The sequence below is a fragment of the Corapipo altera genome, unplaced genomic scaffold (genome assembly GCF_003945725.1).
Source record: "Corapipo altera isolate COAL_440 unplaced genomic scaffold, ASM394572v1 1, whole genome shotgun sequence".
In the NCBI taxonomy this organism is placed as follows: domain Eukaryota; kingdom Metazoa; phylum Chordata; class Aves; order Passeriformes; family Pipridae; genus Corapipo; species Corapipo altera.
In genome coordinates this window covers 15,827,232-15,839,828 of record NW_020884873.1, presented here as the reverse complement: position 1 = coordinate 15,839,828, position 12,597 = coordinate 15,827,232, and the positions used below count along the sequence as shown (strand labels likewise).

At 48.7% G+C, this 12,597-nt stretch overlaps 1 long non-coding RNA gene across 1 annotated transcript in view; it reads left to right on the top strand.

Annotated features, from left to right (window-relative positions):
• Positions 1-12,597, top strand: part of LOC113956158 — a 49,538-nt gene that overhangs the window by 3,463 nt on the left and 33,478 nt on the right. The gene's annotated exons all lie outside the window — the stretch shown is intronic.

Genomic DNA, 12,597 nt, shown 5'->3' with positions numbered 1-12,597 from the left:
ACCTGTGTCCTCACACTCTTGTGAATTGATGAGGGGTGCCCTGCTCTGGTAAAGGGATGTGATGACCACAAAAAACACTTGCAGTCCTCGCCCATGCCTGGGCACCAGACTAGGACAGAGCAGCTTAGGTGCAGAGCAAATGTGCTCCATCAAAATATCCCCTTTTTCTGGGAACAGGGGAGCTTTTGCTTTTCTCCTCCATGGAAGAGCAGAGCTGTCCTGAACAGTGACGGATCCCCAGGCTGCCAGCAGCTATGGGGAAGGCTGGAGTTTCCTTGATAGCTCTGCAGGTTCTGCCAGTGGGTATTGTCCAGGCTGGTCCTGATGCTGTTAGAGTGGGTGCTTGAGCAGTTCTGAAGGGGGAGAGCTCAGTGTCCCCCAGTGCCTTTCCATGTGGGAAGAGGGGTGAAGGAGAGCATGGAGAGAGCTACTGAACACATGGGAGCCACTTCCCTCACCAGGGAGGGGGATTGAAATCCTTTTTATGGGCTGGAAGAGGAGGGTGCAAAGCTCAGGGAGCAGACAAAGGGGCTGTGACCCACCTTCAGCCCTTTCTCCGTGCTGGGTCAGGATGGGTTTCTCACAGCTGTGAACCAGAAGAGTGCTGTATTTAAAGCCCCAAATGAGTCAAACTTGACACTTTGGAGGTGACAATGATTGTGGGACTGCTGTTGTGTTTGCTTCAGCAGTGAGATGGTCTGGCAGCAGCTACAGCTTCACTTTATCAGACCTGCATTTGTGCCCTGGCTTTCCTGTGCTCCCAAGCTGGTGCCTTTCTTTGCCATTCCCTGACCTCCTCTTTAAGGTCTCCCGGGTACCTCAGGGGTACGTAGTCATTGCCTGAAATGAACTGTTTTCCTCACCAAATAATTTTCTGTCACTGAGGAGAAATGACCTCATTTTCTCAACACTCATAAGCCAAAAGGAAACCCAGTTCCAGCTGACCAGCTGAGGTACAGAAGGAGGGAAGGGCAGTTGTCACTCTTTCCATGGTATTTAAGAGGTGGGAAACAAGTTACCAGGAGTCAGGTTGAGATGGATGACAATGGATTTCATCCCCAGATGTTGTTTCTTGCGGGGGAGTCTTTAAAGGTTTCTGGGCAGCACTGGTTCGGGTAGTCTCAGTGGCTACATGGTGCCTTATAGCAGTCAGTCTGATAGCAGAGAGGTGGAGCAAATACAGTTGTGAGGAAGGATCATCAGTGACATGACAGAGGGAGGGGGTCACAGAGTAGGAGGAGGGATCCCTAGCTCTGCCACAACGACCCTGTGGGGAGTCCCTTTCTTCCCCTCTATGCTCCTCAGCTCTCACCTCACTTCTGAATAGTTTTGGTGACAAGGTAATCACCACGGAAGGTGCTGTAGATATGAAGACTCTGCCTCAGTATGATGTATGTGATACCAGTTGTCTTAAAGCAAGGTGTCATATGTTTGTATTCATTCTTTCCATGTCTCATGGGCTCAATCTGTAGACCAGATGGGTCAGAACTGCCTGTGTATTTTTAGGTTACTATGAGACTCCATGAGCTATCTTTCCTCTGGGAGTGTTGGTTTATGCATGAGAACATGTATGTTTGTGAACAGGAAAGCACCATTTTGTGCTAGACTTGATCTGTCCTGTCCTTTTGTATGCACAGGTCATGTGTGCTTGCCCAAAGTCTGTGTGCACTTGTATGTCATTCCTGCCTCATCTGTGCTATCCATGTGTTCCCATGTGCACTTGTGTATGTGCCTGTGCGTGATGCAGGTAATTGTATGTGGGTTTATTTGTGGAGTGAACAGGTGTGTACATGTGTGTGTGTGCGCATTCACCTTTCCATCTCTTGGGCTTGATGTCTTTTCTTAGTATATTAGTGTGTTTGTAGTTGTGCTCCTTCTTCAGCTGCAGGATATCTGTCCTTCCTGCCCATGTATCTTCTTCTCCCCATCCCTCATGAATCTGCTTCATCCTCTCCCTGGGGAGATAGCCTTGAGTTGTATTACCTGGTGCCACATATATGAGGTGAGCTAGCTTTCCTGACATCCAGGTACTCAAGTACATCCAGAAATACCAAGCCTTGAAGCACAAGGGAGACCAAATTCATGTTTTCCCAAGGCTTTAGTGAGACCAGTCTGGAAAACCTGGCATTCAAACCTGAGTGCTATACTAGCTGAAGGAGGGTGACAAACTGGAGGGAATTCAGAGAAAAGCAATGAAAGTTATGAAAGGGCTGAAAGTACTTATTTATGAGGAGACAATAAAAGAACAAAATATGTAGAGCTTGACTAAATGATGACCAAGGAAAGGAAGACACTGTTTAAGATGGCAAAAAATGGGCAAAGTCAGAGGTACGGGATGAAGCTGAGAGAAGAGGAGAATATTTGTCTGTCTCTTAGGGATACATGCAAGCTTCCTGTTGTGAGTGCTCAGACCAACTATGAAATAGTGTGGCAGGTTTATGGAGACACAACTGCTTGTTGCAAAGAAACGTGGTGGTGAAAAGAGGTGAAAGGAACAAGCTAGGCACTGCCAATGGTGGAAGTGGAGTGATCTACAAGGCCTCTTCTTTATATGCAGCATTACCAGGGAAATTTTGAGACATGTTTGATTGTCTTTCACCTTTTATTGATTCCCTGTCTCATGGCTGGGAAGAACCTGCAGACACTGTTGTTGAGGGAGCAGAGAGGTGATACAGGAGAAATGAGCAAACAGTTTGATGAAGGTGGAGGAAGGTGGAGGACATTATTCCCCTCCATCTCTCCACCTCTGGCTCGAGAGATAGTCTAGGAAGCAGTCTTGTAGGAAGTGCCTGTGGGTGAAAAGGGGCTTTGCTACAACAAATTTTCAGGACAGTACAGACTGAACCTCTCAAAGCAAGGGGTTGACAGTGGGGTCAGAAGGATCAGACTTCCCTCCTCTAAATTCCTAGTCACAGATGGTCCCGAATTGGGACAACAAGGTCAGAAGGATTAATACCCCTCCTTTTTCTCCTCATTGCAGTCATAGGCCAGGAAAATTGAGTGAGATCATAATAAAAGGATTAGTGTGGAGAGGCTGCCATGAATAGTGTGATAGACAGGTCATGGAAATGGAAGGGAATTCAAGGGGGTTAGACCTGTTACAGATGGTTTGCTGAAAAAGCTCTGTGTTTATCAATAGGCAAAGGGGATTTGGTCTTAGAAAAGTCTGGAATGAGGCATCAAGTGGGCTAGGGCTCAAGCAGAGATGTTACTCCTAGCAAGGATCTGTATGGAATGACTGGTTTAAATGACCTCAGACCTCCTTCAAGCTTTAGGTCGAAGGAAAACAAATCCTTCTTGGAATGGGCTCCGTAGTTAGCTCCCTTGTCTGTCCATCTCCAAAACGATGTAATGCACCAAAATGATGCTGTTACTCAGAGCTACTCTTTGTCCATGACTTATGGGTCAGTCTGGCTTTGGAAAGCCACAGGAACATCAAAAGGACCCTGCTGAGCCAGGTCTGAGATCCTTCCAGTGCAGTATCTCCAACTGTGGGTTGAAGAGGGAAGGGCATACAGACAGGACAACCATGGAACATCACTTCCTCTGAACACTCTTTCAGCCTCCAGCGATGTGTGTCTGAGGGACCTGGTGCTAGAAGATTTGTTGTACACTTCATAGTTGTCAATGGATTTGTTTCTTCCCTGAATTTTTCCAGCTAATTTTTGGAATTGGGTAAAGTTAGGGTCCTCAGAATCTCATGGTAGGAACTTCTGCAGCATAAACATGCAATTTGTCTTGAACCTCTAACTTTCTGATTTAATTTCCTGACCGTTGATTTTTGAGTGGGAACATACAGTTAACACCTCTCTCCTCTACTCTTCCTGTGTCATCTGTGGTTTTATAGACCTGTCTCACTTTATGGTCTCTGCTGTCTCTTTTCCAGCATCCCTTCACCTTTCATCTTTCTGCATCTGTCAGCTGCCTCTTTCTTGGCTACAGTGGTGTAGCTTTTAGAACAGGACATGGGGCATTGCTAGGTGGGAAGCACATCACAGCAATGAGTTGCACCCAGGTTCCCACACAGGGAAAAACAGTCAGCTGCACTGGCATGGGGGAGGAGGAGATGAAGAAGCTGGGCAAAAATTCTGAAACCAGTTGAGGGTGCCCTTGGCCATCGAGGCAGAACTGGGCAGGCTCTTAGGAGGCTTGAAAAATAGGAAGGGGATCATCCATGATCTTCCCAGGCATAGAGTTAATGCTGACAGTTTGTTAGTTTCCAGGGTTCTCCTTTCTACCCTTTATAAAGATGGGTACAATGTTTCCTTTTTTTCTAGTCACCTCGGACTTCATCGTAGTGCCATGACTTTTCAAATGTCATGGAGAGTAGCTTGGCAACTATATCAGCCAGTTCCTTCAGGGTTCTTGGATGCATCTTGTCAGGCTTCACAGACTTATGTGTGTTCAGGGGGTCACGAACCTGAACTTTACTTACAGTGGGAGGCACTTTGCTCCTCCAGTCCCCATCCTGCTGTCCATCCACTCAAGAGGTGTGGGAAGAGATGTTGCAATTGAAGACTGAGACAAAAAAGGGTGTTGAGTACCTCAGCCTTCTCCTCGTTTGTTGTTACCATTTTTCCAGCATTGTTTATCATTGTTTATCTCTAACCTTCTTTTTCTGGTTAACATACCTGTAAAAGATGAATGAAAATGAACATCAGCCATCTTGTGAGTGGTCTTCAAACTGAATAGGTTCAGAAGGAGAAAACAGGCTCATGCCAAGGAGCAAAAGGCCCTGGTGGGGTGCAACAAATATTGGAGGGTATGGGGAAAGAAGAAGGTGCCCTCAGTAGTCCTTATGACATTTCCTACAAAGGAAAACTGTTCTGAGTAACCTTCGAACTGGTGGCTGTACAGCACTGAGGGAAGTGGTGGGAAGTCTCTTCAGATGCAGTCAAATGCGACCTGGGTGAGGACAGGCCACAGAGAGAGTGAAGGACAGCTCTAACAAGAAGGGGAGGAGATGAAGGGAGAGGTCTGGTGTGAAGGAAGGGTTAAGGGGTGAAGGCAGAAAGGCCTGAACAACATCAAATGGAGAGATAGTAATGAGCTCTGTAGCAAGCAGGCACATATAATTTGAGATTTCAGTCAAGTCCCCCATTGTGAGCCTCTCACAGAGCAAGGACCTCTTCCCCAGTCCCAGTACCCTGCTCCCAGCCTGGTCACACCGTGGGAATGCGCTGCTGCCTTGCTCTTCCTTACGGAACAAGGAGGGTGGTGGGACACATTATATAACATTGTATGTGTACAAAGCTTTTCCACCAATATTCAAGTGTGGAGATGGTGAAGGAGAAGTTATTTTTTCTTCCTCCCCTCTCACTTTCAGACCTTTCTTTTGTTTTGCCTCCTCCCCCATGCTGGTTGTAACCTTTCTTCCCATCTCTGTCTGCTCACCTAGCACCAGCTGCATCCTGTGTCTCTGTTTGTTTTCCTTTAATCCACACAATGGATCAGTGACAGACCCTCGCTGTAATTTTTTAAATCAAAGCCCTTTATCTTGAATTGAGCAAGGTCAGGGGAAGCTTCTTAAGGCATCTTTTTATTTTCTATCTCTGCCTCAGAGCAACTTAAAGGATGGCTCAACAGGATTAGTAGAAAGCGCAAGATTGGACAAATGGATTTGGCAGGGGCTGGCTGGTGGGCCTGGGGGAGTGGGAGCTTGCTGTGCTGCAAAGTGGAAGAGCTGGGCTCTGCTCAGGGCCTCCATCTTTTCCTGCTGCGCCTCTGGGCATGTGAAGGCAGCTGGGCTGATGCTGAGTGCAGTCCTGGGAGAGAGCAGCCTGGCCTGAGGCATTGCTCTGCACTAAGCAAGGATACTTAGCACTGGTCTGGTGCTCCAGGGCCCAGGTACAGGGATATCACCCTGTGCTTCAGGGATGGTTGCCCTCAGTGCAAGCCCTTCTGCAAAGCCTGGAGGGACACACTGATCACAGTGGAGGTATGTACAGCTGGAATAGAACAGGTCAGGCCTCAGGAACAAGCCAGGATGCCATTCCATGCTGTTGCAGGTCCCCAAGGCAAGCTTCTCTCTTCACCCCCAGCCTGCTGACTGCTGCTGGGGGTGTGAATTAGCAGTCCAGAGGTCCTGTCATTAGGCTCTGCTTCCTTGGCTTGGCTTTTTCTGCTTCCCTCCTCCCCTGTTTTGTCTTATGGTTTTGAAGTTCATGTATGAGAAGAAAGTGTCAGGCTTGCGATCTCTCCTTGCACAGTTGATGCACAGTGCATCCCTGACCAGTTTGTGCCCTTTGCTTCCCCAGCCCCTCGGTGCTGCTGGCAGCATCGGTCTTCCCCTCCTCTCCCCAGGGTGTCTTCCCCCCAGGGAACAGCTGCCTCTGCCTGGGCTGGGAGAGGGTTTGTGCCAGGCTGCCCCTTCACCTGTGATGACCAAGTTGATTTGACCAGCTACTCATGCAGCCAGCCACCAGCCTGTCCCAGAAGGGACTTGTCCCTTCCCTACCACATGGTCAATCTGCACCAAGTGGGAGCCCCCATCCATTAGTTCTTTGGTCCCTCAAGTGACTGCTTCTCTCCTTCACCTGAACTCCCTCTGTCCTGTCCTGTATTCTCAGTGTACTGGGACTCAGTGGTCAGAAAGGAGATTCAAGAGGAGCATCTTTCCCAGCTGCAGTCAGTTCCTACAGCCTGTTCCCCATCAGCCAGGCAGCTCCTCCTTACATGCAGTGTTCAAGTGCCTACACCCATTGTGTTATCCTATGTGCACGCATACAGCAGCATGAATCGAGCATGCAAGGGAATAGAGATTCACATAACCTTGCCCTTGTTTTCCCAAGCCTACCAGAAAGATGGGATGGCTGGATTAGCCAGAGACGTGACTGCTCCTTCCCAGTGAAAGAATTTCCCTCACAGGACTTGCCACACTGTAGTCTTCCTATTAGCAGCCCCTCTTCTCCCAAGCAGATGAACGGTCTCTCTGGGATCTCGTTTCCTTTCCGTCGTCCTCCTGTTCCAGCCTAACCATACGCCCGCCGCAGGGTTTGTCTCCAGTCTGGGGCACCCCAGCCCCTCAGCATGTGCTGCTAATGGGGGAAGCTCATGCTGTTTCTGCACAGAAGAGGATTTGCATGCATGGTGGGGGAGAGACAGCCTGGCCTGTTTATTCCTAATGCTCCATATTATCTCCATTAATAATGCCACCTCTGCCTCACATGCTAATTAAAGCTCAAGATTGTTAATGTAATAGGGAATTTGGGCAGAGACCACACAAGACTGGCTGGATTAAGTTAACCTTATGGACTGTTAATGGATCTCCTGGAGGGGTATTTCTGCCTAATGAGAATCCAGTTTGAATGGTAATCAGGGGCTCACTCTCTGCATGCCTGGTGGGGCCTGGAAAGCGAGCGGAGCTGCAGGGCAGGACGCAGGAAAGGCATCAGGAGGAGCTGCTCATGAAGCCGAAGAGGGCTGGAGAGAAAGACCTCAATGTGAGGGAAGAACTGGGGTGAATAAAGTAGCAATGCTGTGGTCCTGCACAGCGGAGAGCCCCAAACAGGCTTTGAGACTGGCTCTGTGCTTTTTGTGGCGGGCATTTAAATACCACAACAAAGGGCTATTTTTCTGGTTGTGATTGCCAGCAGTGAAAAGGTCACACAAACTGTGTTAGCCATGAGCAGGACTCCTCTCTAGGGAAAAAAACTCAGCAAGATCCTGACCTATCTCCTGGACACCTGCACTGTGGGTCATTGCTGCTACACTGTGGGTCTGAGAGCCAGAGTTTCTCAGTCTGTCTTGTTGTACAGTGTGGAGAAAACATCAGGGAAGGGATCTGCCACTGAGCACTCTTATGTGTAGGGTGAAAGGCTGGGTTCAGAAGAAACCTGGAGACAAATTAAAGGGGTCAAAATAGAGCTTAGAGGCTAGGCTTTCAGTGTCTGGATTGGGTGAAATTTGGTGATACCACAGATCCAGGATTGCAGTTGAGGAAAAACAGGTGATGTTTAAGTGTTGGGCTGCATTTCAAGGAAAAACTGTATATTCCTGGGCCTGGATGAAACTGGGTCTTGCTGGGAGCCCATGAAGCCTTCCAGGGAAGGTGTGCATATTTTCACAAATGGCTTCTGTGTACTAGTTTTGCTCTCCAGAGGGAATAGGTGTGAAGTGGGATATAGGGCAAAAGCAAAGCCTGAAATGGAGGCCAGTTGTTCACATTTCAGTTTGGGGAGTTGAGTAATTTAGATCAGCCCCAGAACAAACAGGTAGAGGTGTTTGGGAGGAAGGTAGTGATTTGGAGAACTAGTTAAAGGAATGAAGAAATATCTTTGGGGTTTTCATCTTGCTCAAGTCCCACTGCCCCAGGAGGTGCTCCAACTGGGCAGACTCCATGCTTTGGAACCTAGCCTGAAAATTGCTCAGTACATGCAGGATCTGGCCAAAGGTTTAGCCTTCTTATGGGACCAATGACAGAGCAGCTAAGACGTTGCTTTGGCTCCAGAGGGGTGAGTTTGAGCTGTGCTGACTGCAATTCATGCACAACATTTCTTACACCAACCCCAGCTGTGGGTGATTCTGGCTGGGGAGCTGAGAGTCAGGCAGGTATCACTGCAGCTGCAGCAACTTCTTTCTACTGCAGCTATAGGGACTATTCTCTCCTAACTCTCTTACCTTGAGTTGCCTTACCTGAGGTGTGTCAGCTTGAGATGGCCCATGGCTTCGATGCAAGATATGAGTCTGGTTTGTAGTGCTTGCGCGGCTTGGGGGTGAAAGTTTGTGGCTTTGGCTGAAGGTCTGTGAGTTTGTGATGCTGTACCTGGGGGTTGGAAAAAGATGACAAGGACATGGAAAGGGAATAGGTCCAGTTCCGGTTACCCAGTGAGGGTTTTTTTCCACTTTCTGGCTCTTGATACTGGAAAATACCAGGGAACTGCAAAGAAAGGAGTTCCCTCGCTGTATGGTGTGTGGGAGTTGGTTCCCAGGGCAGAGCATGCCGCTGCCAGTCAGCAAGGGGACCTGAGGGAAGGTGAGAAAGGAAAAGCAGAGATCAGGAGGAGATGCAGTGCAGGAGCCAGACGGACTGTTCCACCCAGAGAGGAGATCCCGTCCCTGCAAACCTGTATGCTCCCAGGGGTGCATGGAGCACATGCACACTTTCCAAAGTTTTGTGCTCTTGCACAGCATTGCTTTCAAAAGGATGCTCGCTCTGCATGTGTGCAGTAACACACTGGTGTCACACAAAAGAGTAAATGCTGCCACACACACAAGGCAACCCACAGAGGACACATTGCTCCCTACAACACCTCACAAATGCACCGCTGTTTTCAGCAAAGAGCAGATTCACGCACACAGGCGCTGTTCACCCTGCAGTACAGCACTTGATGTACACATGTACACATGCACGTCCTAGACACCAATGCCTGGTGTCCGCTGCCCACAGCAGGCACATGCACAACACCAACACACAGATACTCACCACAGGCCACACATTCCTGCACACCCATGTGCACACATGGCACCATATTGTCCATGTTACCCCCTTTCAGCACTATCCCAGGCAGATGGACTCACTCAGGGATACATTGACAGACAGCTGTATGTTTGTGTCTTCCAGATCTCCCTGCACGCCAGCACAAAACTGGAATGTGAACATGAGGCAAAACACATCCCTTTGAGATGAGCAACATGAATACCACACCAATGCACACATACAAACTTGCATATGCATATCACTCAGGTCCTGTTTGCCATGCTTTTGCAATCCCTTTTCCTTTGTTTAGCCAGTCATGGTACTTTTTCCATGTCTCTGAAGCACAGGAGCAGATGGTTTGGAGGTTAGTTTAGGATGGTGGTTACTTTTTCCACTAGTGGCTCTCTTCAACTGCTTTGGTCAGTGCTAAGTGTCTCGCAGATGAAGATCCTCCTTGCCTAACCATACCCAACCCCTCTGTGGTACTTCTCAGCCACTGTTAGAATTTCTGAGTCCAAATGCCTCTTTGAATTGCCCTCACGACCATACTTTAACGCAAGTAGCATTTCAGGCCACAGTGACTTTTCCAGGTTTGGCAGCATCTGTTAGGTTTGACCAAATGAGGCTACTCCATCTCCATTCTGCTCTGTACACATGCCTTGCTGAGACCCAAAAGAGTCTCTCTTGTCCCCTTTCAGCATGAATTATTCATCTCCTGTAATGCACAATGGATGTTTGTGGGAAGCGGCAGGCAGGTACAATTGAGCACAGTGCCGAGGAACCGATGTTCCTAGCAAGCTTGAATTGCCAGGGTGCACGGGTCAGGTTTGGCTGAGAGAGAGATGAAATTTTTACTCCTTCAAAGCACTTCAGAAAAGTGAATGGTGGTGGCAGCAGTGGAGGCAGAGGGGAAGAGGGGGTGTTTTGGGGGGGTCGAGGTGGTGGTGGAGGCTTCCCCACATGTTTCTTCTGGCTCCTCTCATGCTGCTGCATGAACATGCATGTGGTGCATGCATGGGAAGGTGGGAGTGCTCTGGGGGAAGGTGGGAAGTAGGTGGCTTTTGGTTGTGGAGAGTCGGCATGCCTGAGCAACGGTGGGGAAGGTGTAGTCGCATGCTGAGGGTGTTTGGTGAAGGACTGTGGAAGCAGGGTGCTGGGGCACGCAATATGTGTGAGGGCAGGGAGCCCTTGGAAGAGGCTATTGCAATGTATGCTCCACTGACCTACACTGAGGTGTATTCGTATGTGCTCAAAGCCCATGCCTGTCCAATAACACAGGACAAGAGCTTTCGGGACTCCTTCCATATTTCCTCCATGTGGCTGGGGCTAGACCCAACTGCAACAACCCCTGCATTGCCTGTGTCCAAGCCATGCCTTCGTGTCTGTGAACTCTTCCTTTTGTATCTGTGCCACCACTGCTCCAGTGATCCCAGGACAGCTATGGATCCCTGCACCACATACCTGCTGTTGCATGCACACCCAGCTGCTCTTCCCCCCTGGAAACCCCATGCTTTCCCATGCCTCTCCAATTTCCCAGGGGCACACAGGTACACTTGCTTGTCCTGATGTTGAACCCTGGTTGTTGTCCGTCACCGCTAGCAGCATCGTGCTGTGACACTACCAAGCTTGTTAAACAAGCCTGGCAGAGTGCTCGCTGTGCTGTCCCTGGTGCCAGGCCGATATCCCCTCGTTCCCTTGCTCTTTCTTACCGATGTTGTGTATCTCCTTGTCTTTCCTCAGGCCTGGGGGAAGCTGGCACCTTCCTGGCCAAATCCCTGCTTCCCATACAGGTCTATGTGCATCTTCACTACGCTTAGGTTTTGCAGTTACATCCCCTGATGTCCCTATCAGTCAACTTCAGAGCACTCGGGACAGGTGGGACTGCGCACTCTTCTTTGCATGCAAATTATGCACACCTAACACCAGAACAGAGGGTAGGAGAAGGGATGAGTGTGGATGCTTTTCCGGGATTTCTGCTTCAGAGACTTCGCCTCCATGAGCTGCAACATGTGTCAGTAGACAGATACACAGGAGACTGTAGAATGGGCAGAATTAGAGAAAGTGCAAAAAAGGGAAAATCTCAGAGATGGAGGCAGTTAAAACAGAGTTGGTGTGGCAGTGGTGCGTGTGTGCATATGCACCCATGCAGTTGCACAAAATGCAGCTGTCTCCAAAGTTAGTTCCAGCTTCCTAATTTTCAAGAACGTCTTGTCTTTGATTTTTTTTGGGTGAATGATGCTGACTCTCTGTGCTTCATGTGTAGTTTGTGTTCGTCTGCCTGTGTTGGATGTTGATGAGTATTTGTGTTTTCCATGTGACAGAATATGTCTGGTGTTTGCTGGGGCTAGCGTTTAAGATCCAGAAGGATGCTATGCCACTGTGTGGGCTGAGTTTAGGTAGGTAACAGTATCTGGTACGATCAGTTTGTATGCTGCAGGCAATTCCTAAGTAGACTATATTTCTGTGATATGCAGCCAGTGGTGCTTGCTTATGTTCCTGAGCATGTGAGGATGTTTTATGTGCTCTCATTTTCTTATAAATGCGTGTGTTGTGATTTGCTGGTGCACTGATATAGATGTGTGTGTGTGTGTGTACGTGACACTTTATGTTCATGGTCTTTGTTATGAGAGTGGGCTTATTAAATGTTGTGTGTTTGCGCAGTGACAGTTACCTATAAAGAGTCAGGAGTTTGTGTGTTAGATATGTTTGGGTATTCAGCGTGTATTTGTGCAGGGATCGCTATTTGCTGTGCCGTGTAAAAATGTTTTTGCTGTGTACTCATACGAGTGGTGGAACAGGCTGGGTGGAGCTGATGTGGTTGTGTGATGGTTGTCTGAAATATCAGATATGTATCTTAATAGAGATGTGCAACCTTGTAGGTGCAGGATAAATGTGAAGAAGGGAAGCACCTCATCCTTTAGAGAGGCTCTGAATTTTTAGAGGTTGTACACAAGGTGGTGCATGGCAGTGTGAAAAGACCAGTGAGTGTGAATGTGTGTGCATGTGTGCGTGTGTGTGTACAGTGTGTATGTTCTGAGTGTGAACAGCATCCTTGCAGGGGGGCGTGTCTGGGTGATGTGAGCAGGGCTGGGAGGTGGCATGTCTGTGTGCGTGCAGTTGTGTGTGTAGGCACACTTCACCTTCTCCCAGTGCGGCTCCGTCAGCAGCACCTTACCCTG